Below are 15440 nucleotides of genomic sequence, written 5' to 3'. Positions count from 1 at the left end.
TTTCCCCCTTTTTCCCCCAGCCTGCCCGAGGCACGGGCACGGGACGAGCGCTCAAGGCAGCGGGGCGGGGACGCGCCGGGGGCGCCCCGGAGATGCCCCGAGGGACGGCGCTCGGGGATCGCTGCCGGGCGCAGCGGGGCTCGGGGAGCACGCGGCGAGCGGGGAGCTGTTTTCCTGGGGCTGAGCTCTAATGTCACAGCTCAGGCTGGATTATGCTGCTGCTGAGGTTCTGCTGAAAACAGCCCGTGTGGTCACCCGCACCGCGGGTTCCTCAGAATGTAGGGGGACGGAGTTACGTTACAGCCCCTTTAAAATCTGAATTGCGCAAAGGATTTTTTTTCCTGCCTTACCAACTTTTCCTTCTACCTTTTGCAGACATTATTTAGCCTTTCCCATATGGGACAGCTCCAGGCTGGCCCAAGCCAGGCTCCAGCCGTGCTTGTGCCAGGATGAAGGTCCCTCTGCTGCAGAGCTGCTCAGAGCCAGGGCTGGGAGCAGTGCGACAGAGCACGAGCCCTCCAGCTGGTCTCTTACATGAGGGAGCCGGCACACCACTTCTTCCAGGCAATACACACGTATATTTTTTTATTAAGTAAACTGTCGATGATCTACTTCACAAGCTCAGCACCTTTCCCTAGAAGTCTCTGTCGCCATGGTGATGCAGCAGCTGGGTCTCTCTGCCCTCCTCCCCTTCACCTCGCGCCTCACCTTCCTCCTCGCTAGTGGGATTTTCACGGGAATTAGGCGCAGGACCAGCCACAGCATTCTGAACGTGTTCCTTCTTACAGGGATGAAAATGCAGTCCATGCTTTAGGCATATAGGGCATGAGAACACAAACACAAAACTCCAGTCCTCCACAGGACTGAATATCAGCATCTGCCCAAAACCCACCCATGCTCTGCATCTCTTCAGCCAGCCTCAGAGAAGTCATAATGATCCTATTGCACATCTGGCCAAGCCCATGAAATCGTTTCTCTGCGTGTTCCTCAGCCTGCCCTAAAAGCAGGGAGAGCACAAATCTCCTGGTACCAGGGAGACCCGGACCCCCGGAGAGGAGTCCAGCAAATTGTCCCCAGCACAGGTCAGCACTTCTGTGGGGCCCTGCCACGGGCAGCCACAGCGTCCGATGGCCACCTCGACCAGGACACAGAGCACGAGCTGCCTGCAAACCCTCTCGGATGGGCAGTCAATTATTAACAGCACGTGGGGCTCTCCTGGAAGAGCCCCTGACAAATGTGTTTGCTCGGGAGCAAACAGCTCACAAAGACCATGGAGCACATCTGCCACTCTCGCCGCCTCCTCCTGCCTGCCACCTCCCTGCCGCCATGCTCGAGGTGATCAATACCGCCTTAGCTCTGGCCTTTTCTATCTAAATATTTCTGCACAATCTCTAATCAGATGTGTTCTTTAAATTCGACAAAAATCCCCAAAACCTTCATTGCCATTTCTTTATGCAGTCCACTCTAAGTCAGATAAAAAGTATGTAGAATTATATTTTTGTCAGTATGGCACAATTCAACCCCAGAACAACCTGACTGAGTACAGTCACAGCCACCCCATCTGTATCACCTACACAGCACGTAGCTCTGCAAAGCATTGAGATCTAAACTTATAGCTAAGATTAATATTTGAATACTTTAACACATCTTGGGTGGGTCCCTGGGAAGCCTGGGGCAGGAGAACAGCCTCTCCTGCAGCAGCTGGAGACACAGCGATTTCACCAGGTGTAGAGTTGCCCACTTTCCTCAAATGAAAAACCCAACCAGTTCTCAAAGCACCCCAGAACGTGTGCCTCCTTGGGACAGCATCAGATGATGCCAAACCATGTGCAGTGGGTGAGAGGATGTGCGTGGACAGGAGGAAAAAGGTACATTGAACCAGGATGTTACCTTCATTCTCACTGAAAGAGCACTTAACTCACACTGTGAAGCCTTTTAATAAAAGTTTTTGTTGGACCAACAAATCCCTTTGTTCTTGCAGAAAATATCTGTCTGCTTCCTTTCAAGCAGAATCATCAGTCTGACAAATTTCTGAGACATAGTAAAAAAAAAAAAAAAGAAAGAAAGAAAGAAAGAAAAGAAAAGAAAATAGAACCCGTTTCCCGTGCCAAATTATATCAATTCTGCCGCACCTCATTAGCTTTCATTTAATGGAGGGGGAGGGGTTTTAATTTTAAACCTTTTACCTCTCGCATTAAACAAGCAGCTTCAAATTTCATTGAGTCTCTCTCTGTCTCTGGAGACATCTTCCACTGTCTCTCTTCCCCATTTCCAGACAAGTTAAGTATTAATCTTCTCTTGTTTTATGCTGAAGTGGCTTTGTATTGATTTTTAAAGATGTTCAATTCTCTCATATTTGGAAATAGAGAATCACTTTAAGTAGACACACTTAGCCATATTTTCTTCTCCACCCAAATACTGCAAATGAGTCTTTGTCGTAATCAATTTCTTCTGGACTTTGTTTGCATCTGATCTGTAATTTATAGGAAAAGGGCAGGATAATTAATGGCAAGGGGCTAGACGGGGCTGCCTGGGGCAAAGGCTCGGGCAGGGAGGCAGCAGCTCGCATCAAGCAGCTCACACCACAGCTTCGGCCGTGCCGGGGACTTGCGCTCCCTCGCGCAGCAGCAGCTGGGGTGGAGACCCTGGAGTCCCCCTTGCTGCCCTGCTACCCCAGGCAAAACAAGCTGCAAATTAAAAGGTCAAAAAAGGTTAAACATTTTATTTCTAACTGGTTCTACCCTAAGAGCAGTAAAGGACCCGATCAGGAAGCAGGAGGTGCCACAAAGCCCCTTCCCCTGTGCCCGCAGCACAGAGCACAGCTCTGGCCAGGGCAGCCCCCGTGCCAGGAGGTGAAGGCACCCCCCAGCCAGCAGATTTATTTCCCAGAACAGCTTCTTTTACAAGGCTGAGTGAGCAAATGCCACAGTAAGCATCTTTAGGATGTGTCCTTGTGACCACAGCCAGGGGCAAAACATTAGCAAGAAAAAAGTGACAGCACAGGCTCCTGACAGGAGCCAGGCAGCAAGGGAGCTGGGCGCAGCCCCTGGGCTCCAGTTTAACTCCAGCTCCATTCCCCAAGAGGACTTCCAGTCATCCCTCCGGGCAGTACACAGCACTTCACCTGCACAGCGCCTGGGAAATGCGTCCTTGGCAGTGATGGCCAGGAAAGTGAGACTGATGCACTCTCAGTGCTGCTCAGCCACGTGGACAGTGCAGGTAAGTGGGGACTGGGGAACTGCCCCCAAGAACATCGCTTGTCCCTGTGGTGGCTGCAAAGCTGCCCTATATGTCTTGCATTCTGCTGTCTGATAAAAGGCTTTGGGACAGATGAGAGCAGGATGGCAGGGAAGCCTTCCTTCCCTAGCGCCTGCTGTTCTCACCCATCACACCTGGAAGGTTGTCCTTTCAAAGAAATGGCACACCATGCACCCAGAGAATGGTTTCTGCTTGGCAAATACGGGAGCAGCGGCAGGACCGGCACGGTGAGCTGCACGACACGGCGAGCCACGAGCACAGTGAGCCATGAGCACGGTGAGCTGTATGGCACGGGAGCCCCGAGGCACCCTGACCTGGGAGCAGAGCCAAGGCTCCCGCTGCCTCCAAAGCATAGGCTCCTGCAGCGTGCGGATGTGCTGCGTGTCCTCAGTTCATCCTTTACTCTTTTTAAAGAGGATCCTATAGAACTGCCCTGATGGTGCCAGGGCTGCAGCAAGGGGCAAGTGCTCTGCCTGCATCCAGTGGGAGGCAGAAGCACTGCCTGCATCCGGGGGCTCTATGGGGTCGGGGTGACTCCGGACACCTCTGCTTTACGTGCTGATGCAGAGAGCATCACCCCCCTCAGGGTTTGGGGCACCCAGTCGGGGCCAGCACCCAGAGAATACCCTCCAGCTGGTGTCTACACCACAATGAACAGACATCCTACAAAACGGGACGCTGCAGCTGGAGAGGCTTAAACTGGAAAATAGGAAAAGCAGGGAGGTTGCTTCAGCCCTGGAGCTGCCTCAGGGAGGCTGCCAGCCACAGCCGAGCTGACCTGGTGCTGGAGCTTGGACCAGGGAGCTCAGAGATGCCTCCCAGCCCCAGCCGGCCATTCTGGGCTCCCCTGAGTCTTTGTCCTTCCTGTAAGCATTCAATGTTACCTCGACAGCAAGTAAATAACCTTTGAGTTAAGCAGCTGCCACTGTTTTATGAAGAAATAAATCTCTCTTTAAAATTGCCCTGACGTTTTTGCTTCAGAGAAAACAGTTTTGCAGCTAACTACAAAACTGAATCCCAAGGGGCTGGAGAGAACTCATTTCAGGTTGGAACAATTATACGCCATGATTAATAAACCACCTGGGTGGCCGGGTCATTTATGCAACGCTTGGCATTTTATTCTGGACACTTTGCTAAGAAAGAAGGATCTGAAAATACCAGGCTGCGACAAGATCAAGCCTTCATTCCCAAATTATCCCTGAATAAATTATATGATTAATATTATTGAAAAGCTGTACATTTATGGAATAGCTTTGGCTTTTGTGTTAGTTCTTCACTGAGATGGAATTGCCCAGGCTGCCCAGAGCCGCCTATCGACCTCCCGCAGCTGCTGACGAGCACACTTCCAGCGGGGGACGCCGGCCAGAGCCCCGGCACCGGCGGCTGGAGCAGCCCAGCCCGGTGACTCAGGGCTTCTGCAGCCAGGCCCGTGGCCAGGCACTGCCCCGCCAGGCGATGCAGGATGCGGCCCGCGAGCCCTCTGCGCCTCCCCTGGCGATGGATTGACGGCCGCCTCGCTCGCGAGGGGCAGCGCCATCAGCACACGAGATGCGCCAAGCAGTGGTGGTGCCGCAGGAGGGCTGGGGGTCCCGGCCCGAGCCCTCCCCAGCACCCGCTGAGCCCCCGGGTGGGTGCTCGCCCCTGCCCACCGCAGGGAGCTGAGCAGGGGGGGCAGGGGGGAGAGCGGCGCAGCAGCAGCAGATGCCTGCGATCCCCACTGCCACGCAGCTGCTACCCCTCAGCAAACAAGGCGGCTTCATTTCACATCGTGGTGTCACAGCCTTCCCTTTCTCAAATGCAAAGCACACCCTCCGCAAGCGAAGCCCTCAGCATCCCAGCCGGACCCTACAAACACCCCCCCTGCCCAGCAGCCCCCCGCCAGCCCTGCCCCAAGCACGGCCACACAGCCGGGGCGCTGGCGAGGCCGGGGACCGTGCACTGCCCCTGCCCTGCCCGCACCACAAAGGAGAGGGACAAAAGGAGAGCACCAGCAGCGCAGACCAAAAGACAGGAATAGTAATCAGTTTTCTGCAAAAGGGGCAGTCACGTTCCTATTTTCCTGGCATAAGAAGAAAAGATTCTGGAGCTTGCAAACTAGGGGAAGGCGATTATAGCATTTGAAAATGTGCTGCAGAAAGAGGATAAGAGTGCATGCAGGTTTAAGAGAAGTATCATGAGAAACAGGGCTTTAGATTATGTTACAACCAGCCCTAAGTAATCTGATTAGAGATTTATTTTATGGCTTCAGTTAGAAAGACATAGGGAAAATACCAAGAAAACAAGAGGCAGAGATATATGTGTTTTTCCCTTCAGATGAAGCATCCCTATGCATCCGGAGCTGACAAATCCCCAGAGCAACCATTCAGGCACTGACATATGCATTGAGAGCAGTAAAAGGTGACTTTGGGAAAGCTTAATTACTTTTCAAATTACAGCTGGATACAGAAAACCCACCAATTAGACAAGAAAACTTCCAACCTGTTTTTGTTCTGGGTACAGTCCCTGCCATTCTGATGCTCAATACCCTCTTCAAAAACCAGACACGCATTGTTACACGAGGATCAAGGTCATCGAAGATCAAGCCTTCTGCTTCTGCACTCTTAGGCTGGCTGGTGCATCTCACCTAGGTCCCATGGCTGCAAAAGCACAGCCCCAGGATCTGCGAAGCAGCCCTCGGGACTGGGGCAGCCGCACAGCTTTGCATGGGGCACTGCACGGCTCTCACTGCGATTTTCCACCAAGGGAAAGATCTGCCCCAGTCCCCGGAGCAGGTGCAGGTGAATGCGGCCCCGGCAAAGGCAAGGAGCTCCCCTTTGGCTCGTGCCAGCTGACGGAGCCCAAGGCCGAGGTGCAGCCTGCACGCAAGTGTGACCAGCACCCACCCTGCCCCACAGGGGGTCCCGGGCACCCCCTGCTCACAGCAGCCTGCACCGGAGATGGAGGCTACGCCACCTGGGAGCCACTGCTGAGCTCTGGGCCTGCGGGCGGCTCGGGGTGAAGCCTGCACCACCACACACCGGCCACGTTGGCGTGCACCAGGTGCACCAAAACGCTGCCAAGTCTGCACAGCTCCTCGGCTCCCAGGGGGAGGCTGCTGTGCCCAACGCCCAGCCGAGAGCCCTCTCCGAATGGACAGATTTAATAAAAGCAGAAAACACAATTCAGTTGTTTCCTTGACACAAGGTCACCTGGTCAAAAGCAAGCAAACAAAGCTGTGAGGGGGGGACCGCAGCCTCCGTGCCCTCCACTGCTGCTGGTGAAGACAAGGCGGCCTGGGCATCTCAGCACGTGTGGTGCAAGGGAGCGTTTGCCCAGCTCAGAGCAGGGACAGCCCATGGCACCAGCAGCAGCCCCTGCCCAAGGGGCTGAGATGCCCGCCCCCCCCCCCCCCCCCCCAGCTCTACAGCTCCTGCACCGGGGCACCAGAGTGATGGGAAACCAAACGCATCTGCCTGGCGGCAGCGGGAGCCGAGGCCCGCGGGCAGCCCAGCACCCCCCGTTACAGGCACACGCGCTGACCTTTCTCCTGACTTCAGCTGAGCGGGACCCACGGTGTTTCATCTCCCCAGCGCAATTATCAGCCTTCCCAGGAAATAAACAGGGAAAGCAATCAAAGCTGCAGTGAAAGAACAAAAATTCATTACAAACGAACGACCTCTCATCTCACAGGGAAGCCACAGCCCGGTCAGATATCGGTACCCATTAAAAATAGAACAGGACCCGCATGAGAGCAGCGGCGGTGTTTGAAGATCAACAGAACTTCAGATAAGCTGTGCGTAAGTGCTAGGAAGCAGACAGGAGGCTAGATGGGCAGATAGCAACGCTGGTGCACACGGGCACCCATTTGGTGGTTGCAGAGGCTTGGAGAGAAGAGACCTCAGCAGGAAAAGCAATCGCAAAAGACCTAAACCCAGGTGGGGATTAGAAGGACCCAGAGCTGTCATCGCTTTGCCCACACACCTCTGCACACATGGCACAGTTTCTCTAGAGGTGCTGTACTTCTTTCAGTGCATCTCATGAGACCCCTCTCTGTATCTGCAGGACACACAGGTGAGATGAATGGCTGGTAGCACGGAAAGCACCTTCCTAACACCCCAGATCAGGCATCAGCCAAATAAATATAACAGCTCAAGAATAACAATAATAAAGAGCCATAGCAATGGCCAGCCCCCAGAGGACTGCAACACCTGCGTTTCCCTGCCCCGACCCGCCACCTGGGCTGGCCAGGCCCCAGCGGTGCCTGCCTGTCCCACAGCCCTGCAGCAGCCGGCCCATGGAGGTGGGCACAGCACCGCGGAGGTGGGCACAGCACGACAAAGGTGAGCAGAGCACCACAAAGGTGAGCAGAGCACCACAAAGGTGAGCGCTGCTCTCGGCCGGGCACGGTGCGTGGCCATGCTGGCAGACACCCGAACTCATGCACAGCCCCTTTGTGCCCTGCGGAGCAGAGTCAAGAAGCAATTTAAGCTTCAGCAAAGGACAGGAAATGGCACTTGATTAACCACAGGGGTGCAAATCGGTCCTTTCTGGGAACCCAGACGTTCAGCCCTCCTGGAAGTGCTGCTTTCTCTTTGTTTCTGCTCCACACAGAGAGCCAGGCAAGTCACTCCTTGGTGCGTTACTCAAGGCAATTAGCTGTTTTCTGCTGCTTGCAAACAAATCCCAGCAAATCATGTAGCCATTTGTGTGAGCAGAGCAGGCACAGAGGAGCAGCAGCTGACAACGGTGTCAGCAGCACCCCTGCCCTGCCTCATCCCTGCTCACACCTGTAAAGCCCCAGCGCATCACGAGGAAGCGGATAATCGCTGCAGAGCACAGAAGATTAGCAGCACCGTGCCACTGCTGCGACACTGCGCTATTAATCTGACTTTAAAATGCACCTGAAATGGGCTGTCATCTGCGGGAGCACTCAAACTGAGATAATCAGAGCTGCTGGAACATGGGCCTGTATGCCAGGATGGGGTCCGACTGCCAGCACCAGGCCGGCTGGAAGGGGGATCAGCAGTAAGGGAACCCCGCTGGATGCCCTTCCACAGGGGTGATCCCATGAGCCCTGTATGGCTGCTGCATATCGCAAAGGCATGCAAAATACAAACTAAGATATATCTGTGTTAGCACAGTGATAAAAAATGGATTTGTCTTATCACCTTGGAATAAACTTTGAGCACAAAGGACGGGAAGTGGATTTCACAGCGTGTGGCTATCCGTGCCCACGTAACACAGCCCGTACCAGAGCCGGCAGGAGGTCGGCTCGGTGGCTATTTGCCCGAGCACCGAGGTCGGTTCTGCGCCCGCTGCTCCAGTGCCAGCCACGCCGTGCCACCTCCCGCTGTGCCACCCGCCAGCGCCACGCCGCCAGGGACACGTGCCAGGCCATGAGCAAATGCACCCCACTCGGCGTCGTGCTCCCATCGCCCCGCTCGGACACAGCGGATGGCCACAGCTGCCAGTGGGGCCAGGGAGGCACCTGAGAAGCAAAAGCCGAGCGAGAAGGGCGATGGCTGCCAGCCCCCCCGAGCAGCCACAGCACATGCAATTAGTCCTGCACAGGATGGAGCGTCACCCCAGGCACACATTTCGCCTTTCGGGGGACTCATTAGCCACACGCAGCTGTTGCCTCTGCCCCGGGAGCCTCAGTGGCCTGTGGCGTGACAGGTTTATGTGGCCCGGGAAGATTACCCAAATTACAGCCATGACTTGCAAAGACGGCCTTGCAGACTGAGCAAGGCCAAGCCAACAGGGGCAGAACTCTTCATCCATAGCTGCTGCAGCGACACTCTCCAGATCCGAACACCTCAGGGCTGGATGGGAGCATTCAGTTCTCCGGTCTGCCTTCATGATAAATCCGTCCCTCAGAGTCCAGGTGCTGACAGTGGCATCTGCTTTTGTGTGAGATCTATAGATAACTTTATATATCTGCAGTTACCTGTATATTTTTATATATCTGCAGGTTCTCATGACACTATTTTTGTAACCATTCCCTCTTCAGCAGCCTCCAGAAAGACACGGCTTTGCTAAGAAGCTTTCAGAAGGCACCTTCCCACCACACGTCCCAGGACCTGTGTTCTGGTGCCAAGGACGCCTTCCAGCCTCTGCGAGCGGAGCCGAGCGCTGGCGCTGACTCCTCGGCACGTTGCAGTGCCAACCAGCACATCATCAATCAAAGCCACTTAGTGGACAGGGAAACGGCAGCACGGGGCGACAAAGCAAATTGCCGAGCGCCAGGCAGAGGATCAGCAGCAGAGAGGAGAAGGACCAGGTGCACAGCGCCGGGCTGCTGGGGGGCAGGAGCCGAGACCCCGGGGCAGCGCCAGCCCCTGCCCGCTGCAGTCCCCGCGTGAGCGTGCTGCCTTGGCTCGGTGAAATGCAACACAGCGTAGTCATCCCCACAACAGCAGTGCAATTAAATGGAAATCATATTCTTGATAATTTGGGGTATTTTTTGCTATGAATGAAGGCTTTCTGAATAAACAAGTTTCAAGATTTCAGCATTAAATTAAATTAGATCAGATTAGCAGAGGAAATAAGTCTTTACAGTACGAGCAGTTCCTTTGAATTTCACTAGCAAATCAGTGAACTAAATGCCATCATTTATCATTAACATCATTAATAAAGCCAGATTCAGGATGCACAGCAAACAAACACCAGTAACGTGCCCAGTGCTTCCAGAGCCACCAGCACCCCTCGCCCTCGTGTCAGCCCTAGCCCTCTGCGCAGGACACACACCCGCCCGGGAGTCATTTGGCAGCCCCATCCCGCAGCCCACGGGGCACCCTGGGAGACGTGCGGGTGCTTGGTGATGGGGGGATTGCACCACGGGGAACACAGCCAGCCCGAGCAGCGCTCCCCACTCCTCTGCACCCCCCAAGGATCCCAGAAACCCAGTTACTGTCTCCATCTGACACGTTGTTTGATGTGAGCAAGTGAACAGATGTAATTTGTGGAGTTAAAGCACGGGTATTATCTCGATGAAACAACCCCACAACAGGGAGTGTGCTCGAGTCAATCATGTTCAGAAACTGGTTTCTGTTGCTCTATGGCTTTTTCCTTGCCTCTTGCTCTGGATCAAAAAAATAGAGTATGTTGTAGGTAGTAGCTAAAAAACTGCCATTTTCCTCGTTAAATGCCCTCACACTGCTCGACCTCATCAAATGGGAACAAGAGGCCGGGAGGAGGCATGCCCAGAGCACTGGGGGCAGCCCCGGGCACAGCCATACGTGGCAGGAGCTGCCCTTTCCACCTCCCTTTCCCAAAGGAAGGAGCATGACTGCGGTACACCGTTTCCCATCCCGAGCACTGCCAGGGAGAGGAAAATGGACACAGCCCCCTCGTTTGATCCTGGACTTCTTATCACCACACCCCCATTTCTCCTGCCTGGCAGCAAACCTCCCTGTCCTCTTGCTTAACACGCAGGTGAGCAGCAAACCATTCAGCTGGTACAGCGGCATCCATTTGTGGAGCGCTGCGGAAGGTCTGATGGACGTTCTTCCCACTCCTGAGCTCCCAGTCAAGCCGAGACTGCTGGTCATTATTAACGCATCACCAAGAAGAACCCACATCATCTCAGTGAAAAGAACATCGAGCTCAGCTTTCCAAATTGCAGAGGATTAACACCAAATTGCTTCTATGAGGAAGGAGCTGTCGTAGTCCTTGGTGTGTGACACTGGTAACATTTGAGAGGAATAAGAGAGGACTGTGTTTGAAAGGAGTGACCTTTGTGTCTTCACAGAGGTTTCATAATACAACGCTAACCTATTCAAGTACCTGCCAAGCCTCTACATCTCTTCTAGGTAGGAGCCTGAGATGCCCCAGCCTTTTACAACAGGCTTTAAAGATGTGAGGATCTCGAATATCGTATGGGCTCAGCTGGCTGTTGCCTGTTTGCTAACTGCGGATAACACCGCACATTATGAGCCCCGCTGGAAATAAAGCTCCAGAGATGGAGAGGGACATTTCCCGGCATGGTGGCCTCGGGGCCAGGCCCCGCGGGCTGCCAGAGGCTGAGATCCCACTCAGCAGAGGGAAAAGCAACGACCAGTGGGAGCAGTGCAGCAATTAACAAAATAATTATCAGGAATAAGCCACACCTGAGTTCCCACACCCAATGCTGCCCTAATCCTGCTCTGGACACGGGAGAGCACCCGGGTTCCCAAAGTGCGCCCACCCCAGCAGCCAAGCAGGCGTGGGGGCACGGCCGCAGGGGCATGGGGACACCGGTAGTGGTGCGAGGAAGCAGCCTTGGGTGCAGAGCAGCAGGGCGAGGGTCCCCGCAGCGCGCTGGGCGGGATGCTCGGCTCCTGCAGAACACCCTGTCCTTGTGCAAACCAGGACGCCTGGGAGCACACATCCGTAGCCAGATGGTGCCTTTATCGCTCCAGCCATTAAACATCCCTCCCCCCGTTACAACAATATTTGCTTTTAAAAGGCTGATCCTCTTTCAATCCTTTTGATTGTCTGCAAACAGCTCGTATTTTGACAAGTTATAAATATAGCAGGAGGAAAGAGATATATAAACCAGCATGGTTTATTACTTCTGAAGCAGAGCTAAAAATAGACCCACGTGGGGTTGCTAAGTCCTCTGGGCAGATGTAATTGTGGATAATCTAGCTTTAAATATGTGAAGGTTGTTTTGATAGCAACAACAACATTTTAACATATGGGACTCGGCAGCACGCAGCAGCAGAGCACACTGCTGCACCACGTCCAATGTCTCCTGCAAGCAGCGTTCACATCGCAGACTCCCAGCTGACTGCCTCCGCAATATAGCTTGGGTTTTTGCATTAATAAACCCCAAAATAAACCCAAATATCCATGGCAAGCCACCAACAGGAAAGCATCTAACCAAACACCATGCCAAGTCTCAGGAGCATCAGTGGAGCTGCCCTGGTTTCCCACAGAAGACCTGCCCCTAACGTTTATACAAATCCAGCTTACCAGATTGCACGGCTGAAAAACCCCAAGTCCTTACAGCTGACGGCACCTCTCTCCTCATGGGAAAGGCTCCTCTGTCCTGAGCACACTCTGAAACGTGCTGGGAGGATTGCCGCGCGGGCGCAGGGCTGGGTGTCTCTGGGGGAGGCTGGCAGCGATAACCGCCCTTCCCCGAAGGGGCGCGCGGAGCCGTGTGTGCTCCACAGATAGGGAGCGGCGCTGGGGCCGGCTGGATTTGGTAAATCCGCTGCCAGCTCTGGGACCAGCCTGGCCCAGCTGGCTCGTGCCCCACTACCACCCTCCCCGGTTTGGCCCTGTGGTGAGCACCCCTGGCTCGGCTGCACCCGCTGGCTGCCCACCCACCCCTCTGGCTCGCCACCTCCCAGCCTCGGCGGTGCCACCCGCACCAGGCGTGTTGTGCAACACGACACACAGCCCGCAGCTCTGCGATGCTGCTCGCAGCAGAGGACCCTCAGTCAAGCACCCAGCCCGCAGAGAGGCCATGAGCAATGACCGACCCCTCCAGCCCGTCCTGCCCTGCGGCTGGCACCACACCGCTGGTCTCTGGCTGGCGCAGGTGGGACCGCTCTGGCTACCAAGCAGTGGTGGCAGCCCGGGGCCAAGGGTGCAGCTCCCCGCCTGCAAACACCTTGCTCTTGCACACGAAGTTGGTGCCCCCAGCCCAGGGGCAGCTCCCGCAGCCTTGCCCTGTCCTCACCGCAGGGGCAAGGAGGACAAGGGGAGCACCGACCTCCGCCGAGCTGTGCCTCACCAAAGCCCCTCAGACCCGTCTCGACTTTTCTTAAATTATACGGTACCTCAGCAAAAAAGCAGCTCTTGTGCCCATTAGGAGTCATTTCTGTCCATAAAGAAAATAGGATATCATTAAGGCTCCCATCTCCCCGGCTGTTTTTCCCCTTTAGAAAATGGATGTGATTTTTGACAGTGGATCAGCTCTCAAACACGGTGTCAGCCAACGTGCCCAGGTCCTCCCCGTGCTCCGTGGTGCCGCGTGCTGGGCTCTGGCCGGGGCTGCCACGCTGAGCTGCCCCTGTCTGTCCCAGGGCCAGAGGTGAGGGCAGACACTGCCTGCTCCAGCACGGGCCCTGCTCTGCCTTATCTTTAGGTACAAAAGAGAGATAGCAAAGAAACAAACACACACACAATCCAAATCTATTTCTGGCTAAGGACATCCTGAGCAACCCCGAGCACTGCTGGTGCTCGGACTCAGCGCAGCCCACCTGGGGCACCTCCTCGCCATCCCACCCGGTGCCGTGCGTGGCGTGGGCTCGGCAGCAGCACCCAGCACGGCCCCAGCGTGGCCCCGGGGAGCTGCAGCACCCTGCTGTGGGACGGGGCTGTCCCTATCTCAGCCCCGCAGCCAGCGCTGCCGCGAGGGCAAAGCCCAGATTTCAGAGAAGCGAGGGGTGGCTGGGACGGGCCATTTCCAACAACTGGCCCGCACAGCATGGGACCTGCACCCACCCAGGCACGGCGCTGCCCTTTCCCTTTCCACAGCTCAGGGCACCCAAACTGGCATGGAAAACGCAGCCAACACTAATTTATTTTCATGAAAAGCAAATAAAGCAGCAGAAGTGAGAGTTGACTGATGATTCATTCGAGCCAGCAGACGCTCTGTCCTACTTTCACCCCATTTTCACTGCTTTCTGCATTCCTCCCTTTAGATTACCAACTCCCATCTTCGCTTCCTGGTGCTACACGAGCACTCCTCACCCTCGGAGGCAGGGCTGTGCGCACGCAGATACGGGCTGGCAGCACGGGGGCAGCGCTGGCCATGAGGACGGGCAGGACCCGCAGCAGGAACCGGAGCAAAGCCCCCACCTGGCTTCTCTTCTGGAGGCCAAGGTGCTCAAAGCCACCCGCCCTCTGCTAACAGCTCGGCCGGCACCGCAGCAACCGCTGCATCTGGCTCTGCATGCACCACGCACTGGGCAAGTAAAGAAGGACATGCAAACATTTTCACACATGCCTGTCTCCTCCCAGAATAAGAGGATTGAATCATATTGCCTGGTTTTGGATACAAGCCCAAACCTGTTCAGAGTGGAGCTTTTTTTTTTTTCTCTTCAAAGTTTTGGTGTTTTTTTTTGAAATCATTCTGATTCAGAAGAACCCTGACCCTACCGCAGCCTCCCGGGAGCACAGGCGGAGCAGCAGCTTCTCCAGGGAAGTGTTAAATCAGGCACTGACAGCCAGGAGGCTCGGAGCACGTTGCACCCGCTCCCCCCCAGACAGCTATGGGCTGGGGCTGGACTCCATGCCAGCACTTCACGCGCTGTGACCTGAGGAAACGTGCAGGAGGGGAGGGGAAGCAGAAAGCTTGACAGAAAGCATCCACCTCGGAAACCAGCTCCACCCTTTTTCCACAGTCCTCATTAGAAAAAGATTCATTCAGATGCCACAATCCCAAACATTCGGTTCCCAGCGACCAGACCCCATCCCCGAGGGTCCCAGATCTCACTTGTCAGCTGCTCTTGGTCCCGCAGGGGCCAGAGCTGCTCGCGGCAGAGGACAGCAACACACAAGGACTCTGGCCGCAGGCGCTGCAGGAGCGGGCAGGGGCTGGCTCTGCCCCGACCCCATGCAGCCACAGCCCCAGGGTGGGCGAGGGGACGGGCAGGTGCCTCATCCCCCCCCAAGGGCAGGATGCGCCCCCTCCGCCGAGTTCCTCAGATTCAGCAGCAGCAATGGAGAGCAGTGATGCTGCATTACCCCCAAGGTTTACGCTGACATTTTTAAGGGATTGCTCCATTTCGGAGTGAAATCTGCTTCCTCACCCCTCACCGCCATATGAGAGCACATGAAATGCTGCAAGAACCAAACCAAACAATTGCAAGGGAAAACACAGATGATTTATGACTCTGCCGCAGATGGTTTAAGTTTCCAGTAAGACTTTACAAAAAAAAAAAAAAAAAAAATCAGGGCCAGATTACAGTCAGGTGACCAAAAAAAGATGGCACGGAAAAAAAGCTCAGAAAAACTTGCTGTGATCAGCTGAGCCACGCGCACATCAATAAAAATTAACAGAGCTGCAACGGAGCCGTCAGCTGCGCGGCGGTGTCGCTGGAGGGTGAGAAGAGCGCCCGGCGGCACGGCACGGTGCGCACCGAGCCGTCCCCACCCGGCTGGGTGCGCTGGGTGCCCGTCCTGGCTGCCCTCGGCGGGGCCCCTCCGCCCCCCGCCCCGACGGGAGCCCCGCTCGCTGCCGCTGCCCCCGGCCCGGCCGGGCGGAG

The 15440-nt window shown here is 55.4% G+C and overlaps 1 protein-coding gene across 13 annotated transcripts in view; it reads right to left on the bottom strand.

The window, feature by feature from the left end:
- The window catches only part of RAP1GAP2 (RAP1 GTPase activating protein 2), a 77405-nt gene that overhangs the window by 37759 nt on the left and 24206 nt on the right, over positions 1 to 15440 (bottom strand). The window lies entirely within an intron of this gene.

Source organism: Oxyura jamaicensis, chromosome 19 (genome assembly GCF_011077185.1).
Source record: "Oxyura jamaicensis isolate SHBP4307 breed ruddy duck chromosome 19, BPBGC_Ojam_1.0, whole genome shotgun sequence".
Lineage (NCBI taxonomy): Eukaryota > Metazoa > Chordata > Aves > Anseriformes > Anatidae > Oxyura > Oxyura jamaicensis.
This window is presented reverse-complemented; position numbering and strand designations above follow the sequence as displayed.